At 41.6% G+C, this 24,268-nt stretch overlaps 2 long non-coding RNA genes across 3 annotated transcripts; both read left to right on the top strand.

Annotated features, from left to right (window-relative positions):
- The first annotated feature begins 291 nt into the window (after window positions 1–291).
- LOC117311191 (uncharacterized) lies at window positions 292–4,685 on the top strand. The gene is made up of 3 exons (XR_004525444.2): window positions 292–428; window positions 972–1,024; window positions 4,627–4,685. It is a non-coding gene; the product is annotated as an uncharacterized lncRNA (long non-coding RNA).
- A 3,616-nt stretch (window positions 4,686–8,301) lies between these two features.
- On the top strand, window positions 8,302–22,277 carry LOC109548135 (uncharacterized). 2 transcript variants are annotated; one of them, XR_012329690.1, is made up of 4 exons: window positions 8,302–8,706; window positions 9,387–9,479; window positions 12,820–12,925; window positions 22,165–22,277. It is a non-coding gene; the product is annotated as an uncharacterized lncRNA (long non-coding RNA). The 2 variants fall into 2 exon arrangements; XR_002174149.2 differs by lacking the exons at window positions 8,302–8,706; window positions 9,387–9,479 and adding an exon at window positions 10,986–11,393.
- Window positions 22,278–24,268: the final 1,991 nt, after the last annotated feature.

Here is a 24,268-nt window from a genome sequence, read left to right as displayed (position 1 = left end):
TGCTCTAACTAGAGACCCAGCAATAGGTAAATACAGACCTCTGAGTTGTTTCCAAAATCTCAGTTATTTACCTGGGTCAAGAGAGTAATTTGGTGTTTGGGGAAATAATTTTCTCAGCAGGCTCATGCAGCTACAAACCAAGAAGGTGCAGAGATTGGTTAAAACCATGGATTTAGGGTCAGTCAGACACGAGTTAGATTCCTGTTAGGACACTCACTACTTTATGACACTAGACAAGCTACTGAGTCTCTGTGATCCTCAATTTCTCTATTTCTAAAATAGGGTTAATGATGGCAAAGATGATGGTAATTACACCCTGTGTTGAGCACTCACAATGCCCTGGGAACTGTACTAAGTGCTTCCTGTACATCGTTTTGATCATCTTCACAACTCTTTGGGACGTATACCATCACAACAGATAGTGCTCTGTAAGTAGTCGTTACCGTAATGTCCACTACAAATGCTACCACCCCTGTTACTCCAGAGTAACGTTCCCAGTCCCAGACACTGCTGCTAGGACGTGACAGATATTCTCACCTGCTTTCTTGAAGCACCAAAGCCTTTCCCTTTTTGTTCTAATGCTAGATATATCCAAGATGCACTGAAATAAGGAGATTTCGTTCCATCATTTATTTTTCTGAGAGTTGTGGAGTGCATGTAATTTTGTCTTACATTATTTAGGGATGTTGAGCTTCTCTACTCCAGGTTTACTTAATGAAAAGACCTAGATCAAGAATTTTTCTATAGAATCAGGCTGCTTTAAAACTGAACAAAAATTTTAAACACATGAACAAAAATAAGAGCATCAATGATAAAAATCATCTTCCCAATAATCCTGTAAAAGTCCCTCTGACTCGGGTATTGAATTTTCTTTGACATTGTCGGGAGACAATGTAATTCAAGCTGTTCTGTAACAGCAGTCCTTTGTGACTCTAGCTCTGTTTTACCAGTGATCTGTTCTATTAATGCAGATGCCAGAGGAGCAGCAGTCCTGATCACGACAAGGCCGTCAGCCTCCAGGAAGGTAAAATTTCTACTGCCAAAGACAATATAATATCCATTTCTACCTCTGGCTGTAATTTATTTGTAGTGTTTGGGTGGTAATTTAACCCATAATGCATTGCATTCCAAATTACAGTATGCTAAACATCTAGTAAGCTACCTTACACAATCAAACAGGCTGAAGAAACCCTGGAGTGCTCGTTACTGATGTAGAGAAGCACTTTACCACAGGTAGAGTCCTGTACTGCATTACACTCTAAACCCCTGAACCCATCCCAAGAAACATCACAGACACAGAATTACTCATCCTTTCCTTAAAGTGGCATATTTATTTTAGTTGGAAATTGTAATTTTCTACAACCTGAAGTTGAGACTTTTTTTTAATCAGGCACAGTTGCATGTAAGTCTATGCAGTGCACAACTGTCTTAATTTCCATAGAGAGGTGAGAAGGAAAGTAAATAACCTAACTTCAGAAACTGCACTGCTTTTGGAATACAGACTCGACTGCAGTATTGCTTGGCTCATGTGGGAGCTTTGGGGAAGGGGAGCTCGTTTGCTCACTTTGGGGAGATTTGGCTTTGAGCTGCCATTTGGAAATGTCCCCTGTCGAGGACTGCGAGTCGGAAGCCCACTTGGGAGCCTTTTTCAAGGAGTATCTGGAACTTTCTACTGCATGCACTAAGACTAGGCAGAACCCAGGGAGCAGATTTATACCTGGGATTGGCCTGTGTGGCCTTACAAGGTTTCTTCTAGTTTAATGGAGTCTCTACTGAGAGACTGTGACACCACCACTCACTCCAAAAGCCAAGGTTGATACAGAGAGCACTGAAGGGAGCCATGGCTGCAGTATTCTCAGCCAGCTCAGTAAAATGGTAATCAGATGATTTGCAAACTTAGTGAAAATCAGAATCCCCTGTTGGGCCTGTTAAACACACTGATGCCCTGGGCCCAGCCTACAGAGAGTTTGATTCAGCAGTTTTGTCACAGGGCCTGGAACCGTTTTTTTTTTTTTTTGTCAACCTTATTGAGATATAATTTACAAACAATAAAGTGGACTCATTTTAAGCACAAAGTTCAGTCAGTTCTGATGAAAGCATACACCCCTGTAACCACCACCACAATCAAGATCTACATTTCCATCACCCAAAAACGTTTCCTCATGCCCTTTGCACTCAATGCCCCTACCCCCCAAACTCCTGGCCCCAGGCACCCACTGATGTGCTGTCACTATAATTAATGTCTTCTCTAGAATTTCATAAAAATAGAAGCATGCACTATGTATTATTTTGTGTCTGGCTTATTTCTCTGAGCATAATATTTTAAGATTTATCTATTTTGTTGCATATATCTTTGAATCATTCCTTTTAATTGGTATAGAGTATTCCTTTGTGTGGCTATACCACAGTTTGTGTATCCATCCACTTTTCGATAGATATTTGGGTTGTTATAGAGTTTTCATATTGAGGATAAAACTCTATGAACAATCATGTAGAAGTCTGTGTGGAACTGCTGGCCACACGACAAGTTTATGCTCAATTTTATAAGAAACTGCCAAATTGTTCTCCAAAATGGCTGTGAAACCCTGAGTAATTCTTAGTCAAATCCCTTTCTCCTGCCTTCCCTAATCAAGGTGGTTTTACGACTTGCAGGTTCTCCAGGCAGCATGTAGCTTAAACGGTAAGATGCTTGCCTGAGTTGTTTTCAGGAACTTGGAGTCAGCTGTGTCTAGTTGGAGCTGAGCTGGTTAAGACTGGATAGGACCACTGACCCTCCAACTGGACATGTGTGAGTGACCTCTCTGTGACCTTTAGACGTCAGAGGGCTGAAAACTCCACCCTCTGATCCTGCCAAGTGCCTGCACATTTGAGTGCAGAGGCCCTGTATCTTAGTTACACCTGTGCAGAAAGATTACCATTACCACATCTTTTACCAATCACCTTTCTCCACGCTGCCCACTCCCTCCACACCTCAGACGCCCTGCTGCTTTATTCCTTATTCCATAAATACCCCGAGCCCCTTGCCTTAGGGAGGCAGATCTGGATTCTGGATCTGAGATTCCACCCCTTCCACTCCCAGCTCTCTTGGCTGCCTTGCACACATACCTTATCTTTGCTGCAAACCTCAAGGTCTCAGAGTTTTGGCTTGCTGTGCTTGGGGCAAAATAACCCTGATTTGGTAACAGCTGCACCATTTTTAGATTCTCACCAGCACTGTTTGAGAGTTGTAGTTATTCCATGTCCTCACCAACACTTGGTATTGTCAGTCTTTATAATTTCAGCCACTCTAATTGGATACCAGTGTTTTAAAAAATCACCTAGGTGACTCTGATGCACACCAAAGTTTGAGAACTCCAGCTCTTATAAAATCAATAGCTTCTGACAGCCTGAAAACAGCTCAAGCCCTGAGTCCCAACCTCAGCTCTGAGCCTGCCAATGCTGTCTTACCCCTATGCTTGCCCCTAATAAACAGGATCCTGGGTCTCGATCTTTTCCATATCCAGGCTTCCCACCTCTCTACCCAGTGCTATGTGCTATCCTCACATCTGCCAGCTACAAAACTAGTGACCCTGGAACTGAATTGTATTGCATGAGTAGATGCTGCAGGGTGGTAGGGCTCACATGGCAGGCAGAGGGACCAGCAAGAACAAAGACCTAGAGGCATGAAATAGCCTGGCCCATTTGGGAAACTGAAGGTTGTTAGGTGTCCTTAGAGTGTGGCACTGAAAGGAGGACTTGGGGAGTGATGGCTAAAGAAGAACCAGACCACACAGGGCCTTTATGCATGGCTAAGTGTTTGGACTTTTTTCTAGGGGAGGCTGAAATATGGTGCATGGAGTACTCTCTTCTACTGTGTTGGAGAAAAATTACCCTAGTATGTGCACAGGAAAGAAATTGGAGGGGAGGGAAAGAGACAGAGACACTAGTTAGAAGACCAGTGTTATACCCCAAATGTATCCTGGGGATCTGCCCAGTTCCAACTCATTGTAGGTGCCTCATAATTATTTTTAAATAAGAGAATGAAAAACATGAGTCTTTCTGTGTCACTCATATCTTGCTCTCTGGTGTCTTTCCCCCTCCTCTCCTGCCCCACTAAAGGTGGTGGAATATATTGGGGCCAGGGGGCACTGGGTCCTTCCCAGATCTGAAGATCACCCTGCCAAGATAAACTGCTACTTTGTCAACCTCTGGGGCAAGTTTGTCATCATTCAAGTTTATTATGACTGTTTCCACCTGGTCCTCACTTGTTCCTCCACCGAGCACTCTTGGAGCATTTATTATGAGGCAGGCATGAGCTGGGTGTATGGAGAGGGGAAAACACCATGTCTGCCCTCAAGAAGCCTATACCCTCTCCTCATCTTCAGGCCTTAGGCCGGGGCTCTGCAAACTTTGCCGATAAAAGGCCAGATGGTAAAAAGTTTTGGCTTTGGGAGCCATGTGGTCTGTTGCAACTATTCAACTCTTCCACTGTGATGGTAAAGCAGCCATAGACAATAGCAAATAAACAGGCATGACTGTGCAACAATAAAACTTTATTTATGAACACAACAATTTGAATTTCATGTAATTTTCATGTGCCATTAAATATTCTTTTTTTTTTTGGCTGCACCGCATGCGGGATCTTAGTTCCCCAACCAGGGATCCTACAGTTGAAGTACGATGTCTTAACAGCTGGACCACCAGGGAAGTCCTCAGTATTATTCTTCTTTTGACTTTTTTCAATCATTTAAAAAAAGGTAAAGATTATTGTTAGCTCGGGGCCGTACAAAACCAGGTAAGGGCCAGGATTTGGCCCATGGGCTGCAGTTTGCTCATCCCTACCTTAGGCTGTCTCCTCATAAGGTATGAACAAAAGCTCTTTCTTTTAGTAATAATTATGGTCACCACAACTTTCTCCTACCTACATCCCCTATTTCATGTCCCTCCTCCACCACGTACACACTCACCTAGTCCTGCATTTCTGCTCTTACAATGTAAACACGATGGACTGTGACCTCCCCCTGCTCAAGAGCCGCTTCCAGGTGCCCAGAGCTGTGCCCTGGCGTACATCCCAACCTCTGGGGCCCGGCTGCCTCTGCTCCTCGGGACCCCTCTCTGCTCTCCTTGTCAGTTTCCTCCACTGCCCTTTCTCACCTGCAATAACTCGTGTTCTGGCCCCTCCACACCGTTGACAGCTGCCCTTTCCAGGCTCTGCTCCTTGGCCCATTGCATTGCCTCAGCTTTGGATTCTTAATCTCCTTTCTCTCTGGCTAACTCCTGCTTGTTTCTAAGGCTCCGCCTGCATTTCAGCTCCGTGTCATCTTGAACCACATACCTGCAGGCAGAATTCACAGACCCCCTCTGGTTTCCCAGCGCTCCGTGCGTCCTGGCAAACCCGGAGTACCTTGAGGGTTGTGTCTTGTCCTCTTTCAAGCACCCGCTGCAGTGTGGAGCACATGGTGGATGCTCTGTGGACATTTTAATGAATTCTCAAATGTCAAGACCCCTCTTTATATACTTTCTAAAACTGTAGGTATTGTATGTACACTCTTTTATTGGTTTCCTTTTCCTGGTTTCATGTGTTATTGCTACTATTAAATTTTAAGTTTATAAGTGCAGACATAGTCTATTTTGTAGTAGACTTCCTTCCAAATACATAAAATAACATTCTGTGGCTCGTGGGTTCTCCTCTGGGGCCTCTAGGTGACCATGGTGGGCTTTCATTAGAGTATCTCTAACCAACTTGCCTAATTCGGGCCACAGAATGTTACTGAGGCCCTGATAGGTCTCTTTTTTTTTTGACAGGTGAGGAAAGTACAGCTTTATAAAGATAAAGCAGCTGACCTGAGGACGCTGGTCAATGACAAAAACAGAAGAAGGGCCGGAAACAAGGCCTTGGTATTACCAGAATTTGAGTTTTTGATCCAGTTTGCAAGGTTAAAGTATTGAGCTCTGAATGTGGATTTGTAATTTATGAGAGTAGGTGTAGGGAGGGTGGGGGGATGGGGGCGTGCCTGGGAAGCTGGGCAGTGGTGACCTTTAGCGCCTCGCTTCTTCTGAATAGGATTCCTTGTTTGCTAGTCCTCCCAGCCCGTTTCTCGCTTCTCCACTATATCAGTCATTCCCTTAAAACAGTGACACTTATTATGGCTGGCAAACAAATGGTCGGGAACTAGGCAACTCCAATTATTGCACTCAGCATGTGAAATCATTTAATCAGAGCTCACAGGACTGAGGGGCAGTATTAAAAAGAAATAGGCACCCTGTCTGGTCCCCAGAATGAACTCTTTTCAGGAGAGAAGAGAGCTTATACTATTTATTGTGGCAGAAAGAAGATATACTGTAGTATTTAAATGAGAAAAGGGCTAGATGATAAGGGCTAGGAGACCAGGATTCCACTTGAACTCCATTCCTGATTTCTTTTTTTCAGTTTAGTTTTGGAACAATTATTTAATTAGAGTGTAACTCAGTTTCCCCACAATAACATAGAACCACTGCTATTTGTATCTTTTAAGATCTCTTAACGATACTGCCCTGGAACCTGGGGCAGAGCTCTCTGCCTCATCTTGCATTCATCTTGCATTCATCTTGTAGTTACTGAAAGGCCAATAGGACCTCGTTTTAAAGTGGCTTCAGCTGCAAGATGTGTGCCATGGTGCTGGTTGCACTGTGTACACAGATATATTTGTAAATGCTTAGAAGCCATAAGCACACATTTAAAAGGTAATTTTGTGTTCACCACCGTTTGCCTTTTTTTATGGTATAAGCAGCCTTTTGTTAAATGTGAGGTTATAGGGGATAAATGTTGTTCTGGGAAATGTAATAATTGGGAAATACATTGAAGACTGATCCAGAGAGAGATGCTGAAGGTGGCAACAGTCCTTCCTTCACATCATTTCCAGCTTCTTTTGGTCGCCTCTTGGGAAAGAGCTTCCCAGGGCTGAGCTGCACAGGGGCAAGAGGCCGCCAGGGGACAGCCGGCCTTCTCACCAGCCCCGTCACTTGGAACAAGTGTGCATGTGGTGGACACACATGCCCTCTCCCAAGGCATGGAAAACACTTGCTCTATTTGTCCTCAAGAATCTTTCATATTCTTTTCTGAGAAAAACAAATTAAAACTCTCCTCCTGACTGACAGAATTTAAAGAATAAATACACAGTCATGGGAAGTAGGATACAACTTCCAAATGACCACATAGAATGTGCTTTCCTCACAACATACAGAGGCATACGTCATTAAGAAGTCCACAAACAATAAATGCTAACCATGTGGGGAAAAGGGAACCCTCCTTCACTGTTGGTGGGGATATAAATTGGTGCAGCCACTGTGGAGAACAGTATGGAGGTTCCTTTAAAAATAGAGTTATCGGGCTTCCCTGGTGGCGCAGTGGTTGAGAGTCCGCCTGCCGATGCAGGGGACACGGGTTCGTGCCCCGGTCTGGGAAGATCCCACATGCCACGGAGTGGCTGGGCCCGTGAGCCATGGCCGCTGAGCCTGCGTGTCCGGAGCCTGTGCTCCACAACGGGAGAGGCCACAACAGTGAGAGACCTGCGTACCGCCAAAAAAAAAAAAAAACAGAGTTATCGTATGATCTAGCAGTCCCACTCCTGGGCATATATTCAGAGAAAATTATAATCTAAAAAGATACATGCACCCCTATGTTTATAGCAGCACTGTTTATAATAGCCAAGACATGGAAGCAACCTAAATGTCCATCCACAGAGGAATGGATAAAGAAGATGTGGTACATATATACAATGGAATATTACTCAGCCATAAAAAAGAATGAAATAATGCCATTTGCAGCAACATGGATGGACCTAGAGATTATCATACTAAGTGAGGTAAGTCAGAGAAAGACAAATACTACGTGATATCACTTATGTGTGGAATCTAAAATATGATACAAGCGAACTTATTTACAAAACAGAGAGAGACTCACAGAGAGAACAAACATGGTTACCAAAGGGGAAAGGGGCAGGGAGAGAGAAATTAGAAGTTCGGGATTAGCAGATATAAACTACTGTATATAAAATAAACAACAAGGTCCTACTGTATAGCACAGGGAACTATATTAAATATCTTATAACCTATAATGAAAAAGAATTTGAAAAGTTATATATATATATATATATATATATATATATATATATATGACTGAATCACCTTGCTGTACACCGGAAACTAACACGTTGTAAATCAAGTGTACTTCAACGCCCACCCCACCCCGAACCATACAGAGGCATGAGCTAAAACCTAATAATCCATTAAATAAAATTAATTTTACTTAAGCACTGCCTATATATACACACATATACGGCATATACAGATAGATTTTTTTTATGGCATCTTTTTGTTTCAGTCCTTACCGTGTTTCAGAGTTGTCCTCTTATATCAGGTAGCTTCTGGAGGCTACACACGAGCCACATGTTGCATGGACAGCCAAGGTGGGTAGTGTGCAGTGTGGATGGTGCAGGAATTACTGGGGATTCGACACACTTTTTTGGTTCATGCAGGCTTCGTGAAGCCTAGACTCTGTATCAGGTCTTGGAAGTGGGCTTGATGAGGATTTTAATATGCACTGTTTCTCATTTCATTTGAACTGAACTCTCTGGGGTCCGATGTCCGTGGAGGAAACTGGATTCATTTGCCTTAAGCAAAACATCATATTCTTCCTGCTTGGATAGTGAAACCTGGAGGGAAAGAAGGGCTAACAGGAGGCCAAGGGTGAGTAGTGAACAGGCCTACGTTAATCACTTCAATTTGATCGATCAAACAGACTCACAGAACCCTGTCACTTTTTTTTTTTAATCTTCATACAAGATTTTTTTTCTGATATTTTTCTTTCTGTTTCTTTTGTTTTTTAATCTCTTTTTTTTTCTTTATTCCCCCCCCCCCCCAGAAACAAACAAAAATATTCAAAAGACAGGTTTTGAGAACTATAACCAAGAAAAGTCATTCCCAGGAGAAAACATACTGAAGCACACGTTGGCTTTGGGCCTAATGCAGCCAAGAAATGATCTTTTAAAATATTCTGATCAGGGGCTTGGAAAACAGAAGGTTTAAGACTTCAGCTCAGAAGAGTATGATTATCTTGAAGCGGATGTGGTAGTTCCAGCCACGTAATTTTAGACATTCTAATTGGCAGTTTAAAAATAGCAGAGTTGCAGCCTCATCTTCTGGGCTATTCCCTTTGTTTTGTCCTTGACTGTGCTTTGTATTGAGGGAGTCTTCTGATGGCTGGGGCAGGTCTGGGAACCATGCATCCCTGGGTTCTCATCTACCATCTCCCAGGCCTGCCTGCCTCTGCCCTGAGATACCACAAAGGTAATAAAACTTATATTTTCTTAGGAATGCTCCCAGCCTCTGACTCACAGACATATTCCCCTTCCTTCCCTAATAACTAGGTGCTTAAAAGTTGCACTTCGATGATGCTATTGAATTAAATCCATCTCTGGGCACCTTAAGCTTCCAGCTGAACTGCATCATTTTCTTGCCAGGTAATAAGTACTTTAGGATGTGATCAAGAAAAGGAAAACACTGATTTCAAATAACCAATTATTTGCCATATTCTTTTCCATATTTGTGTGAGGCAGTGTCCATGTGCTGAAACACGTTTGTTCTTCTTTGCTACTGTTTCAATTGGCAGCAAGATAACATATCAACGTAGATACCTACAACAAAGCTGCCTCTTTCCCTTTCGCATTTTCAAGGAGCCCTAGGCGTCCCGTCTGGTCGGGCATGAAGTTGCTCATCTTCACCCAGTTTCACTCTCTTGAGTTTCCCTTCTTGAGACACTGGCCGCATCACTGAGGGAGGAGCGGGGCTGGGGTAAGAATTGCCTGGAACTGTCTTATCCAGGCAGAGGGTTTGGTGGGACCTGTGCAGGGAGATTCTCAAACCCTGTAGGATGTGGTTTATTATCCCTGCTTTAAGTTTTATTGCCAAGGAATCTTATACTTTCCCAACCAATGAGTCCACAAAAGCATAAACTATATTAAGTCTATAAATCCCAGAGTGCCAAATCTCTGGAGTAGCAAGCATCTGCTCTCTAACCTGCAGTGAGTAATAAATCTCCCTGTCCATTTGCATGGAGGGCTTTCAGTGCAGAGAGAGCACTGATGTTCTCTGGGCATCCTTTCTTCCTGCTCTTTTCCTCAAGGGGCCTTGAATTCACTGCTCTCTTACAACTTAAACACTCTTATAATGCACCGTTTTTAAAAAATAGGAAAACAAGAAAAAAAAAAGTTGTCTTTACCTGGCTGGTTAGACGCAGGAGGTGAAGCCTGCTGATATGAGGCTTGTCTTTCATCCTAAACTCTTGGAAACAAATGAGGAATATTAACCGAGGTGTGTGTCCCTCTCCACACTACTCAGTGTCTTCTCCAAGCCTCCTCCCGCGAGCCAGTAAGGAGAATACTATTCACATGAGAACGGGGTCCAGTCTGTCTCTCACTTTTCCCAGGAGTCTTGGTAAGAAAAGCAGCCTTGCTGCCCGGCAGGGGTGAAGGACAACCTGCGCTCTCCTTTCACAGGAGAGGAACATGAGGAAAGGTTAAGAATACACTCAGATGGTTCTCAGTGGGGCGAGACTGGGTGTGGTGGACAGAAATCATTATTTAAATTACTTGGCCCATTTTCCTTTCATTATATACCCATCGTAAAGGAATGGGACACCAAAGGTCCTGCATCCCTGAAGAACAAAAGTACAGTCACACCTATTTTTCCGTGGACTCATGGAATTGAGCCTTCTTTTCCTGGTCCCTTATTGCTTCACATAGTACAGTCTTCCTTCTGTGCTTTGGAAAGCATCCTTATTACTCTTCTAATCCTATCTCTCCTTTACATCTTGCTAACAAGGCCTTCCACATATTTGCAGGTATTGGGTTGTGAGCCATTTTCCCTCTACTTTTTTTATTTGTAAATTACTTGATTTATTTGTAAATTACTTTTTAAAAAATTAATTGATTTTATTTTTAGAACAGCTTTCAGTTTATAGAAAAATGAGCAGAAAGTACAGAGTTCCCATATACTCCCTCACTCCCCCAGTTTCCCTATTATTAATAACCTTTCCTTTTAATTAACATTATGAACAGCAGTACCAATCAATGATAATTTTTGTGAGGAGGAAGGACTTTCACCTACAGTGTCTCATTTAACAGACTGTTCAGGAAACAGGGGTGTCACATGATTGCTGATTGTGGACATAGGACCTCGGAACAGGAGTGTAGTCTAGTGGTGGAGGTGACGGTGGCAGCAGCTGGGAAATCCCCCAGCTGGTGTTCTCAGTGACCCAACCCACATCCGCGGAATGCATTCAAGGAGTGGGGATCAAGTTGGGGCTACCAGGAAAGAAGAAGGAAATGAGGCTGTTTCCTTTGGCTGCTACAACTACAACAATCACCACAAACTTGGTAACTTAAAACAAGACAAATTTATTATCTTACTGCTCTTAATGTCAGAAGTCTTAAATGGGTCTCACTGGACAAAAATTAAAGTGTCAACAGAGCTGTGTTCCTTCTGGAGGCTCTAAGGGAGAGTCTGGGTCCTTACCTTTCCTATTTTCTAGAGGCCACTCACGTTCCTTGGCTCACAACCTCCCTTTCCATCTGCAAAACCAGCAATGGCTGGTGGAGTCTTTCTCATGTGGCATCTCTCTGACACTGACTCTCCAGCCTCTCTCTTTCACTTGTAAGGACTTTTTGTAGTTAAATTAGGCCCACCTGGATAAACCAGCATAAGCTCTCCATTTCAAGGTGAGCTGATTAGCAATCTTAATTCCATCTACAACCTTAATTCCCCCTTGTCAGGTGAAGTGACATATTCACAAGTTCTGGAGATCAGGAAGTGGACATCTTTGGGGGTCATTGTTCTGCCGACCACACAGGGTATTATCCTAGAGAAGTAGAGCCTGGGATCAAAGTCACCAGTGAATCACAATCTCATCCTTCTCAGGAGTAATTAGAAATAGGGCCCAACCTCCTCCTTTAGCTCAAATGTCACTTCCTCCAGGAAGCTTTCTGTATCTGCTGATCAATATAGGAGATACTAGACCTATGGGGCACTTGAAATGTGGCTAGTCTGAACTGAGATGTGTTCTAAGTATAAAATACACACCAGATTTCAAAGACTTAGTACAAAAAAAAGAATGTAAAATATTTTTATGGTAATGATTTTTAAAATATACATTGAAATGATAATATTTTGGTATATTATGAAATTGATTTCTCCATATTTTTCACTTCTTAAATTTGGCTTCAAGAAACTCTAAAATTGAGTATCTGGCTTGTACTCTATTTTTTCTGGACAGTGCTGCTCTGTAAGAACTCCAGGCTGAACCCAAGTGCTTCCTCTGTGTGCTCTTACGGTCCCTTATTCAGACCTCAAATATTTACCTATAGCATAATTATCAATTTGCATAACAATTTTTCCCACCACACAGTGAGTTGTTAAAGGACAGAGGCTGTATCTTTTTGATCATTGTATCTCTAGTGCTAGTATAGTGCCTGGAATGTTAGAGTAATAATAATTATCATAATCATAATTAACACTTATATTGTACTGTGTACAAGGTTTTGTTCCAAGCACTTTACCCAGTAACTCAGTCCTTATAACACTCTCTAGTTGTGTGCATTTAGGGAAGTTATTTTTAACATTTTATACCTCGGTCTCCTCATCCATAGTATGAGGCTAGTAATAGTACCTACCTCACAGCTGCTAATTACAGAGAATTAACTAGTTATTTTATACATACACATATTTACATATATACATACATATTGCTAGGGATAGGTTTGACCTCAGGCAAAACCTCAGAGGTGGAATTTTCTTTTGCTTAAGGTCAGATGAACTCAGAGAACAGACTGGAGTTGGCCACGACTGGGAAGTGTGAAGCCCTGCCCAGCATGCTCTGAGCCACCTGGAAGAATACAGCCTGCAGAAGTGGGTAAGAGGAAATTGCTGCTCCTGTTTCCGGGCCGCGAGCACCCCCCCGCTTAGGGAGAAGCTCCCCATTCACTTTGCTGTCCCTCACCTGATACATTGATTCTAGAAAATCAGGGACAGATGAGGGTATCCACGAACCCACCCAGGGTCTTCTGCACATGACCTGCCAAGGGGATGTACGAGGACTTAGTGGGGAGATGGAGTTTGCTAACGATTTCTCACTGAACGTAGCAGCTTTACACATAAAGTTATTCAGTTCCTGAAGCTTGGTATATATGTTACCAATCAAGGCAAAGTATATATGTTACAAATCATTATTTTAAAAAGAAAGACTAATTTTAGACCATGACTCCAAAGCCAGTTGTCCACATAGTCACCTCAAGGAGCTTATTGGAGCCACCAATGAATTGTTCACTTCTAGCATTTGGTGTGAGGGTCTTCTCTAGAGGCAGCTTTGTCTGTCTCGAAGACCTGCAGCCCTGATGAATCCCCACTTGCAGTCTCTCTGGTTCCTTCTCAAGCTATTAAAAAGTTGAGCTCACTCTGCAAGGCTTGGCCTGTAAATTTCAAACTCCCAGCCTAAACGTGCACAAAGTGTATGAGTGGGTCTCCAGCAGATTTCACTGCCACGGGAGGTGAGGGAATCAAAGGCAGGGGGTTGGTCTCTAAAAGGCCTGGAGAAATTTATGACTCAATTTAAAACCACTTGTAGTTTATCAAAGCAAAGGAAATGTAATCGCAAGCTTTGGGGCAGGAGTAGATTTTCTGTAAGAGTGAAAGGGGAGCCTGTCTTTCTACCCAGTCTTCCATAACAGCAGAATCTTTCCCCAAATCCCACAAATTTGGCAACAAAGCAGTCTCTTTTTGACATGACCAATGATGAAACAGAATTTATAAATGTCAACACTGCCTTTCTAATCCTTGACTAATTGGGGAGGCCAGGAGCCTCGTGGGATGGCTCAGTGATGTCACACAGCAGTAGAAATACAAAGCACAGGCGGATATAAACCTGTGGGTTTGGTCTCAAACTTGAGCATATACCTGCAAGACCTTTGCCAAGAAAACTAACTGCCATTCCTGAGAGGAGTGAAATAGAGGATCCCTCAGTCGAGTGTTTATTAGTTCTTTGATGGTGTTTAGGAATCCAATTTGCAAGCCACACATGCAAGTACATTGAAGCACGTTTGTGGTTTTCTCTATGTATAATATCTAGGCTCTGGGAGATAAATGTTGCACATTTTCTATTAGGTGGTAGTTAGTAGGAACAGAAAACTGGCTAAAGAGGCTTAAACACACAGTTGCCATGCAGAAAGTTATTTCTCCCATGTATTAAAAAGTCTGGAGGTAAGTAGAGACCGTCCTTAGTTCAGTGGCACAGAGATGTCAGAGCTAAGGTCTCTGTGATTTGCTTGGCTGCTGGAGCTCCAGTCATCACTTCTGAACCTCAGGCAGTAGAAAGGGCAGAAGAGGAAACAAGGGTTTTATTGAAAGCCTCAGCCAATGACTTCTGCTAACATCACAGCAGCCACACTTAAATATAAAGGAGGCTGGAAATTTTAAGTTTTTTCCCCCACTGGGCACTTTTTTGTCTCCAGTAACTGGGAAAAGAGGGTGAGGGTGGATTTGGGATAGGAAACTAGAAGTTACTTTCTAAATTTACAGCCAGCAATTCAGTAGTGTGGGAAGATATGAATTCAGCCTCAAGGTTCACGTGAACTGAAGTTGTTTGCGGGCTGATCAAACTCTTCTCAGTGTATATGCATTTATTACCTACTACTCTTCTCTCTTTCTCCTTATATTATCTATCTACAAAGCCCTCTGCTCTCCTTAAGATCAGGGGTCATTTCTTATTTGCTTTCTTATTTGGTCTAAGAGTGATATTTGGTCCAAGAAGAGATATTTACCGAGTTGAATTGTTTGATGAATAGGGATTGAATTGGATGCTGGGTGGTAGAAATATTTACACAAATACTGTATAAAACAATCTTTGATGTATTCAATAGTTTTAGGTTGAGAAAAAAATTACTAGGGAAATATGTCTTCTGTTTTTGTTCAAGGAGTTTAGATTTTAAGAGTGACAAGAAACATTTGAAGAATTTTGTTTTTGTTTCCCAAACTTATTTAGAAATAATTTACAAATATAATTGTATATATTTAAAGTGTACAATGTGATGATCTGATATACATCTACATTGTAGAGTAATTACTACGATCGAGATTATTAACATATGCAGCATTTCACATAGTTAACTCTTTTTGGTGTGTGGTGAGAATGTTTAAGAGCTACTCTCAGCAACTTTTAAGTATATAATACCATATTATTAGCTATAGTCACCATGTTGTGCATTAAATCCTCAGAGCTTATTCTTCATATAATGAAAATATAATGTACCTACATCTCCCATTTCCCTCGCCCCACCAGCTTCTAGCAAACACCATTCTATTCTCTGTTTCTATGAAATTGGCTTAAAAAAAATACTATATGTAAATGCTACCACACAGTATTTTTCTTTCTCTGACTTATTTCATATAGTACAGTGCCCTCAAGATCCATCCGTGTTGTTGCAATTGGCAGGATTTTCTTTTTTAAGTCTGAATGATATTCTAACATATAAATTTTCTTTATCCATTCATCCATTGAAAGACATTTAGATTTGTTTCCATATCTTGGCTATTGTGAATAATGCTGCAATGAACATGGGAGTGTAGATATTCCTTTGAGATACTGATTTTGTTTCCTTCAGATATTTACCCAGGCGTGGAATTGCTGGATCACATGGTAGTTCTACTTTTAATTTTTTGAGGAACCACCACACTGTTTTCCGAAATGATTATACCAAGGAGAAATGTCTTCTTTAACACTTCTGCAAGATATATTACCCATAGGACTGAGCTTGAATGAGGGACTAAAACACAGGCTTCATAAGCATTCTTCCCCACCCATCTTATTTCTATATTATTATTCTATAGAACTCCTCCCTCCCTCTTTTATCTGAAAAGAGATTACTCGATCAGTCAACAATAGCATCTACAACATACCATGCAAGTCAAGAAGGTGGATCTACCGGTGATTCCTCATCCTGGCTGCAAATCAGAATCACCTGGGCAACTGTTTTAAAATACAGATTCCCAGGGATTCATTCAGAGATTCTGATTCAGAAAGTCTGGGGTGGTGTTCCAGAGTCTGTAACTTTACAGAGCACTCCAGATAATTCTGATGTGCCACCAGATATAGAAATCCTTGGGGCAGAGCCCGTCCTTCTTTGTACCACTGTCATGGCTCCCCTGGAGAGCATTTATAGGATGCTACAGAAGCTTGTCAAACTCTTAAGGTGGAGACTGTCTTTTCTCGTAGCATCCCTTCTGAGCCCAGTGTCTGAGTGTCTAGTGCATAGTAGGTGCTCCATAATTATCGTTACATTGTTTAAACAAATGGAAGGTATAATTATTCACCTCCACAGAGTGCTTCTGAGAACACTAGCACAAAGAAGCTTGTCTTATTACTGAGCAACCTGCTTAACTTAGTGCTCAGGGGCAGAATGAGCTATGGAAGTGACCACAAAGGGATTTCTAATGAACTTGGTGGTAAGTCACCTTGACAGCCCTGAGATTCTTGAACTCTTTTTAAAAAACAAAATAGCATATTTACAAATAATTGTGGTGCCAGTTACCTATGGTGATTATAAGACTTATTTGAAAGAATTCATGTAAAGTGCTTAGTGCAGTGCCAGGATAAATGATAAATGTTAGATGATGATAATGACAATAACAATTATAAGAGAAAAGCCTTCTTATTAAAAAACTTAGAATGTATAGAAAAATATAAGAAAGAAACCAAAAATTTACCCTTAATCTTGCCAGCAGAATCAGTAACCTTGAATTTATGATTTTTTCAGTTTTTTCCCCAAGCATCTATATTAGCATGTACTTTTAAAATATATAAAGTATATATTAAAAGTGTATATTATATGTTTTTGAATGGCCAGTAAGCACATGAAAAGATGCTCAGCATCACTAATCATTAGGGAAATGCAAATCAAAATCACAATGAGATACCACCTCACACACATTAGTATGACTACTATCAAAAAAACAGAAAATCACAAGTGTTGACGAGGATATGGGGAAATTGGAAAATTTGTGCATTGTTGGTAGGGATGTAAAATGGGACGGCCACTGTGAAAAACAGAATGGCAGTTCCTCAAAAAATTAAAAATAGAATTACCATATGACCAGAAATTCCACTTCTGGGTATATACCCAGAATAATTGAAAGCAGGGTCTTGAAGAGGTATTTGTATAGTGCTATGTACTGAATTATGTCCCCTCAAAATTTATATAGTGAAGCCCTAACCCCCAATAAAATGGCGTTTAGAGATGAGGCCTTTGGGAAATAATTAAGTTTTTAAAAAATTTTTATTTTATATTGGAGTATAGTTGATTAACAATGTTGTGTTAATTTCAAGTGTACAGCAAAGTGATTCAGTTATACATATACATGTATCTATGCTTTTTCAAATTCTTTTCCCATTTAGGTTATTATAGAATACTGAACAGAGTTCCCTGTGCTATACAGTAGGTCCTTGTTGGTTATCTATTTTAAATATAGCAGTGTGTACATGTCAATCCCAAACTCCCAACTTATTCCTCCCCCCCGACCCTTCCCCCCGGTAACCATTAGTTCATTCTCTAAGTCTATTTCTGTTTTGTAAATAAGTCCATTTGTATCATTTTTTTTAGATTCTGCATATAAGTGATATCATATGATATTTGTCTTTCTCTGTCTGACTGACGTCACTTAGTATGATGATCTCAAGGGAAATAATTATGGTTAGATTAGATCATGAGAGTGGGGCCCTCATGATAGGATTAGTGCCCTTATAAGAAGAAACATCATTATAAGAAGATACCACTTATGAGATACCTAGAGTAGTCAAAATCATTAAGACAGAAAGTAAAATGGTAGTTTCCCTGGGCTGGGGAGAAAGGGGAATAGGGAGTTATTGTTTAATTGGTACAGAGTTTTTGTTTGCAAGATGAAAAGACTTCTGGAAATGGGTGGTGGTGATGGTTACACAACAATATAGATGTACTTCATACCACTGAACTGCACACTTAAAAATGGTTAAGATGATAAATTTTATGTCATGTGTATTTTAACACAATAAAAAAACTAAAAAGATATATGTTTTAATATATTTAATATTTTATTTTAAACATATTAATTTAAATATATAAGGTAATATAGTTTAAATATACCTTATGTTACATATAATATAAATTAAAAATATATATTTAGAAATAAGCATATCCAGCTTTGTATCAAGCAAAGTTTGAGATGGCTATTTATGCCTCACCCATTGCACCAGCTTCATTGGTCTGAGCTCCGTTGGCCACCCCTCTCTCTTCCTTTCTGTAGAGAACCCAGCCCACCACTCTGCACAGGCCAGCCTGGGGTGGCAAGCCCAAACTGTTCTCACAGGGATGATGGTTGGTGTGAGCAGAGCCTGAACAGCCTGGTCCTGTCGTGGGGCTCTGCTGAGCTCTGGGTCACCATATTGCCAACAAGGGGAGCTTTGTCCCCCTCAAGCTGTTAGCATGTTCATTACCAGCCCTCCCTCTGCTGCCAATCGGAAAGATGACACGCGGCCGTCTCTTGGTTGCCACACGTTAAGCCTCATCTCACAATGGGCACTTGGTCTGGAGCTATCCCGGGTGTTTGAAAGCGACATTGCTGTTTCCTACAAGCTGAGACCCATGAGTCATTTCCAGCCAAAGGTAAAAATTTACATTTCAATGATCAGCAAGTTTGAGTGCATTTAAGAAACTGGCCAGAGTTGCTGGGCCCCTATACACAGGTTTTGTTAATGAATTTTGGCAGAAGGGAGTTGCATTCGTAGGCTAAGTATTAGAACAAAAAGGACCTGTTTTCCCATGTAATGAATTGCTGAGAAATTATTCAAAATGTGGCTTAAAAAGCCTCTTGCCAGCAAGCTCAATTCTCTGAGTCATGAATTAGATAATGGGCTTTTATAAACCCACAGAGGGAAACCCTCTGAGGATTTGTGGGTGAGCAGAGAAAGTCTGTCCAGGACTGCCACCTTCTCCCAAGTGCTTCTGCATGATGCAGAGGCCCAGGGACCTTGTCTACAAATGTCAAGGCCAACTGGACCACCGTCAAGGGTGTAATCAGTGGTGCTCACCCTGAACATTTGCCCAGCACACAGCTGTAGGTCTCACCAGAACACAGCAGAGTGCTGCGCTGCCCGGCCCCAGGAAACAGAGGCCGCTGGGGGAAGAATGGTCTGGTGGACAAGGCAGGCCTCCTCCCCAGCACCATCACCTTCCTAAAGATGTGGTCCCTGACCCCACCCACAGCCCTAATTCAAATAAGACCCAAGCCTCCCATAAGACTAAGGCTTAGAGCTCCTAGGGGTATAAGAGGGACACTTTGAAGATGATTCCTTAGAAACTAAGCTCCATATAACAGGAACAGAGTCCCTTTCACAAACAGAGCTCCAAGAATGTAGGAGGTAGTCACCAACCACGAGCGCCTCCGACTGTGACAGTAGAACTTCATGATGTCCTCTAACCAAGCTCTCCCTAAGGTCAAGGGCACTCATGGGCACACAGAGCTATTCAATGTATTTTTTTCCTTTTTCCCCCCACCTGAATGTTCTCTGCTATAAAAGATACAAACTGTTTCTACCCCCACAGGGAACCTTGCCTTGTGTAACTTTGATTACCTCTCAGGCTAGCTGCCTGCCTTGACCCAAGTATAGCTCAGATTCAACTATGCCTCTTACCCGCTGCCCACTTTGGCTGCATGTGCCCTTGGACCACCAGCTTGGAGCTCTGGCCTGGCTCCCAATAATCACTTGGGCATGAGGACAACCTGGATGAGACATCTGTCAGCCCAATGATGGCCAAGATAATCTGGCAACACCTCCTTTTTCTGATTCCTAAGACATTCCAAAAACTGTTTAGCAGTCTCATATAACTAGGGGCCATAGAAGCCATGAAGGATTGCCTCTGTAAACTTTACATGTTGTTTGAGAGGGAAATAAGCACAGAGAGGCAAGAAGGGTTTTTCTTATAGTGGAGCCAGAAAGATACAATGGGTGAGAATGCCCTCAAATCACCCCAGTATAAAAGTTTAAGAAGGACAGAATTCCCTTCTTAGATAGTACTGGGCCTGGAGATGTCATTATTCTGGGAGTGACAACTCCCATGTTTCTACTTCCAATGGCTTGCACTACTCTCTCCCAAAACTTCAAGGTTCAATGAAGTGTAGACCTAGGAACTCACATCTACTCCTGGGAACTAAAAGGGCTGGTTGATATTAACAAGAGTTTTGGTGGACTCTGGAGGTGTGGGCTCGAAGCTGTTTGGCTTGTGTGGTTAGAACACTGCAATAAGCAGACTAAGTTCATATAGCCAGACGGCCCAGCCAGCAGTCTTCCCATCTGTGGCTATACTTGTCACCCCTAGTTTTATGTATGGTCACATTGGGATGATGAGTGTGTGTTTATGTCATTCCTCCTTTAATTCAGTAAGTCTGTATTGAGTACAATGCCCAGCATTTTAGTAGAAGCTTCAAGATATAAAAATAAGTGTAAGTTATGAACTAGTTGAGAATTTCCTCAAATTTATCTTTTTCCTCTTCATCGGAAGGCTCTCAGCTGATAACTTTAACTGGAAAACTCAGCCTCGAGTTCTCAGCCATTGTGATTCAAGTCAGCAAGCTATTAGCAGCTACAGACCCTCCAGAGGTTGTAATCTGGGATTTGTCTGGCAATGGCGAGCCCCAGATCAAAGCCAGCACCCCGGTCCTCATGAGTGTGCTCTGATTACCTTTGTTTCTTGATTGATACCTGAGGTTCCCTGCGGGATGTGAAGTTTTGGCTAGCTTTTGCCAGTATGTATTCTTGAGGGAGGAATACAGATCTCTCAGTAACCAGCATTGCTGAGTGGAGCCCTGTACTCAGGGCTCCACTCAGCCCTCAGGACTTGACATGTTCACCCCTTGACTTGCATATTGTCTGCTGCCTTATGCCACTTACCACCTGAGGATCACGTGGCTCTTGATGCCATTTGGTCAAAGCCAAGGACACCATTTGCATTTGGACAACTGGCCGACAATCCTTCTTGATCCACCCTTGGTTCTATTATGTCCTGGCCTTCTCACTCTCCCTGGCTTACACTGAGGTCCCTACATGAATTGGAGCTGAAATCCCCAAGAAATAAAAACCTGTGATAGACAAACTCCACCATCCTGTTTATGCCAGTTGTCAGTACTATTCCTTTCCCATGTAGTTAGCACCCAGTATCATGATCTTTCAAAGAGCTTCCAAAATGAGGGTTCTTTCACCCTCTAACTGACTATCCCTCCAAATGCTTAAACCCAACCATTCCATCTGTTTAAGGAAAAGAATTTTAAGTCCCCATTTCTACACAGCCTTGTTCTTCTTAATCATGTACCTCTAGGTTGAAATCCCAGAAGTTTAGAAGGGAAGATAGAGGAGTGAGAAACCTGTACGAACAGTAAGTATTAGCTGAACTACAAGTGAGTTAGCGGTAAAATATAATGAGATGTAAAATATAGTAAGATGAAAAGGATGAGACCTAGAGAGCATTTAAAGATGTTGAAAGTAACACATGATTTATCCTTATTTTTAAAGTTATTGAATTGCCCTGTGGTGCACATCTGCAGTCTTTTCTTGCTATCTATGCTCCTTTTTGTTTGTTTGTTTGTTTTTTTATGGTACGCGGGCCTCTCACTGTTGTGGCCTCTCCTGTTGCGGAGCACAGGCTCCGGACGCACAGGCCCAGTGGCCGTGGCTCACGGGCCCAGCCGCTCCATGGCATATGGGATCTTCCCGGACTGGGGCACGAACCCGTGTCCCCTGCATCGGCAGGCGGACTCTCAACCACTGCGCCACCAGGGAAGCCCCTAACTATGCTCTTTTATGTGGATAAAATTCCTCTTCTTTTTTTTCATTCTATTCTCATGCTCTGCTCATGCAGCACCTCTGGCTACAAGGGTCCATGTGGACTGGTCTTGCTAATCAGAAGACTGCACCCCCAGCTATGGGATTAGACTAGGGTGAGCACATGTCTTAAGCCAGACAAATGAGAGGCAGCCCATTTTGGGGTAGTAATGCTAATATTAAAGATTATGGGGGAAAAAAAAGACTATGGGAACATTTAATTGCTGGGAATGATTTTGTCCACCATGCAGAGACATCCTGCACAGAGGAGAGCAAGGCCTTAGAATATAATGAAATAGATTCCTGATGACACCAATTGACCCAGCCATGCCAGAAGCCAGAAGACTTATGTTCCATGGACTATTCAGTGGTATGAACAAATAAATTATGCTTTCATTAAGCCAGCTCGAATGAAATTTCTCTCATTTTAAATCAAAAAATTTCTGACAAGTATCTGCCTTATCTTTAGGATGATGAGAACTTAGCCTAGGACACAGCGAAAATTAGGAAGGAATCAAGTGGTGGGTGTTAATATAGCCAATAAATGAAGAACACACTTGTAGTGAGGAACACCTAAGGCAATTTCACAGCAATTAACGGGGTCTAGCTTTCAAAAGCATTTCTTCTCTTTCATAGGGAGCTTGACATTTGAAAATGAAAAGATTTTACTGTAGAGGACCAGATAGTTATGACATGAAAAACACAGTTTTCAAACATGTTGGCTAAAGTCATTGGAAAGCGCTGCATGATCAAGCAAACTTGAGGGAAACCCAACTGTTTTTCAAGCATTTGGAACTAAAGTGGAATGAATCAAATGACAAATCTCTCTGCCCTTTCACTTTGTCATGAAAATACTAAGTGCTGAGCCTTATCATCAAAATGAACGTGTCATGATACAAAATTTACTTTAGCAATGGAATAATTTGCAGGCACTATGAATTGGTTACACAGAACAGAAAAAGAAAAGTATACAGAAAATGCTAAAGATGCCACCAGAAAACTACTACAGCTAATCAATGAATATGGTAAAGTTGCAGGATAACATTATTGCACAGAAATCTCTTTCATTGCTATACACTAATAACAAAAGATCAGAAAGAGAAATTAAGGAAACAATCCCATTTACCATAGCAACAAAAAGAATAAAATACCTAGGAATAAACCTACCTAAGGAGACAAAAGACCTGTACTCCGAAAACTATAAGACACTGATGAAAGAAATCAAAGGTGACACAAACAGATGGAGAGATATATCACATTCTTAGATTGGAAGAATCAACATTGTGAAAATGACTATACTACCCCAAGCAACCTACAGATTCAATGCAATCCCTATCAAATTACCAATGGTATTTTTCACAAAACTAGAATAAAAACACTTAAAATTTGTGTAGAGACACAAAACACCCTGATAGCCAAAGCAATCTTGAGAAAGAAAAACGGAGCTGGAGGAATCAGGCTCCCTGACTTCAGACTATACTACAAAGCTACAGTCCTCAAGACAGTATGGTACTGGCACAAAAACAGAAATATAGATCAATGGAACAGGATAGAAAGCCCACATATAAACCCAGACACCTATGGTCACCTAATTTATGACAAAGGAGGCAAGAATATGCAATGGAGAAAAGACAGCCTCTTCAATAAGTGGTGCTAGGAAAATTGGACAGCTACATGTAAAAGAATGAAATTAGAACACTCCCTAACACCATACACAAAAATAAACTCAAATGGATTAAAGACCTAAATGTAAGACTGGACACTATAAAACCCTTAGAGGAAAACATAGGCAGAACATTCTATGACATAAATCACAGCAAGATCTTTTTTGACCCACCTGCTAGAGTAACAAAAACAAAAATAAACAAATGGGACCTAATTAAAAGCTTTTTCACAGTAAAGAAAACCATAAATTAGATGAAGAGACAACCCTCAGAATGGGAGAAAATATTTGCAAATGAAGAAACTGACATGGGATTAATCTCCAAAATATACAAACAGCTCACACAGCTCAATATCAAAAAGACAAACAATCCAATCCAAAAATGGGCAGAAGACCTAAATAGACATTTCTCCAAAGAAGACATACAGATGGCCAAGAAGCACATGAAAAGATACATCACTAATTATTAGAGAAATACAGATCAAAACTACAATGAGTTATCACCTCACAGTGGTCAGAAGGGCCATTATCAAAAAATCTACAAACAATAAATGCTGGAGAGGGTGTGGAGAAAAGGGAGCCCTCTTGTGCTGTTGGTGGGAATGTAAATTGATACAGCCACTATGGAGAACAGTATGGAGGTTCCTTAAAAAACTAAAAATAGAACTACAGTATGACCCAGCAACCCCACT

This window comes from Tursiops truncatus, chromosome 2 (genome assembly GCF_011762595.2).
Source record: "Tursiops truncatus isolate mTurTru1 chromosome 2, mTurTru1.mat.Y, whole genome shotgun sequence".
NCBI lineage: Eukaryota > Metazoa > Chordata > Mammalia > Artiodactyla > Delphinidae > Tursiops > Tursiops truncatus.
Note: the sequence above shows the minus strand (reverse complement) of the source record. Positions and strands in the feature narration are given on the sequence as shown.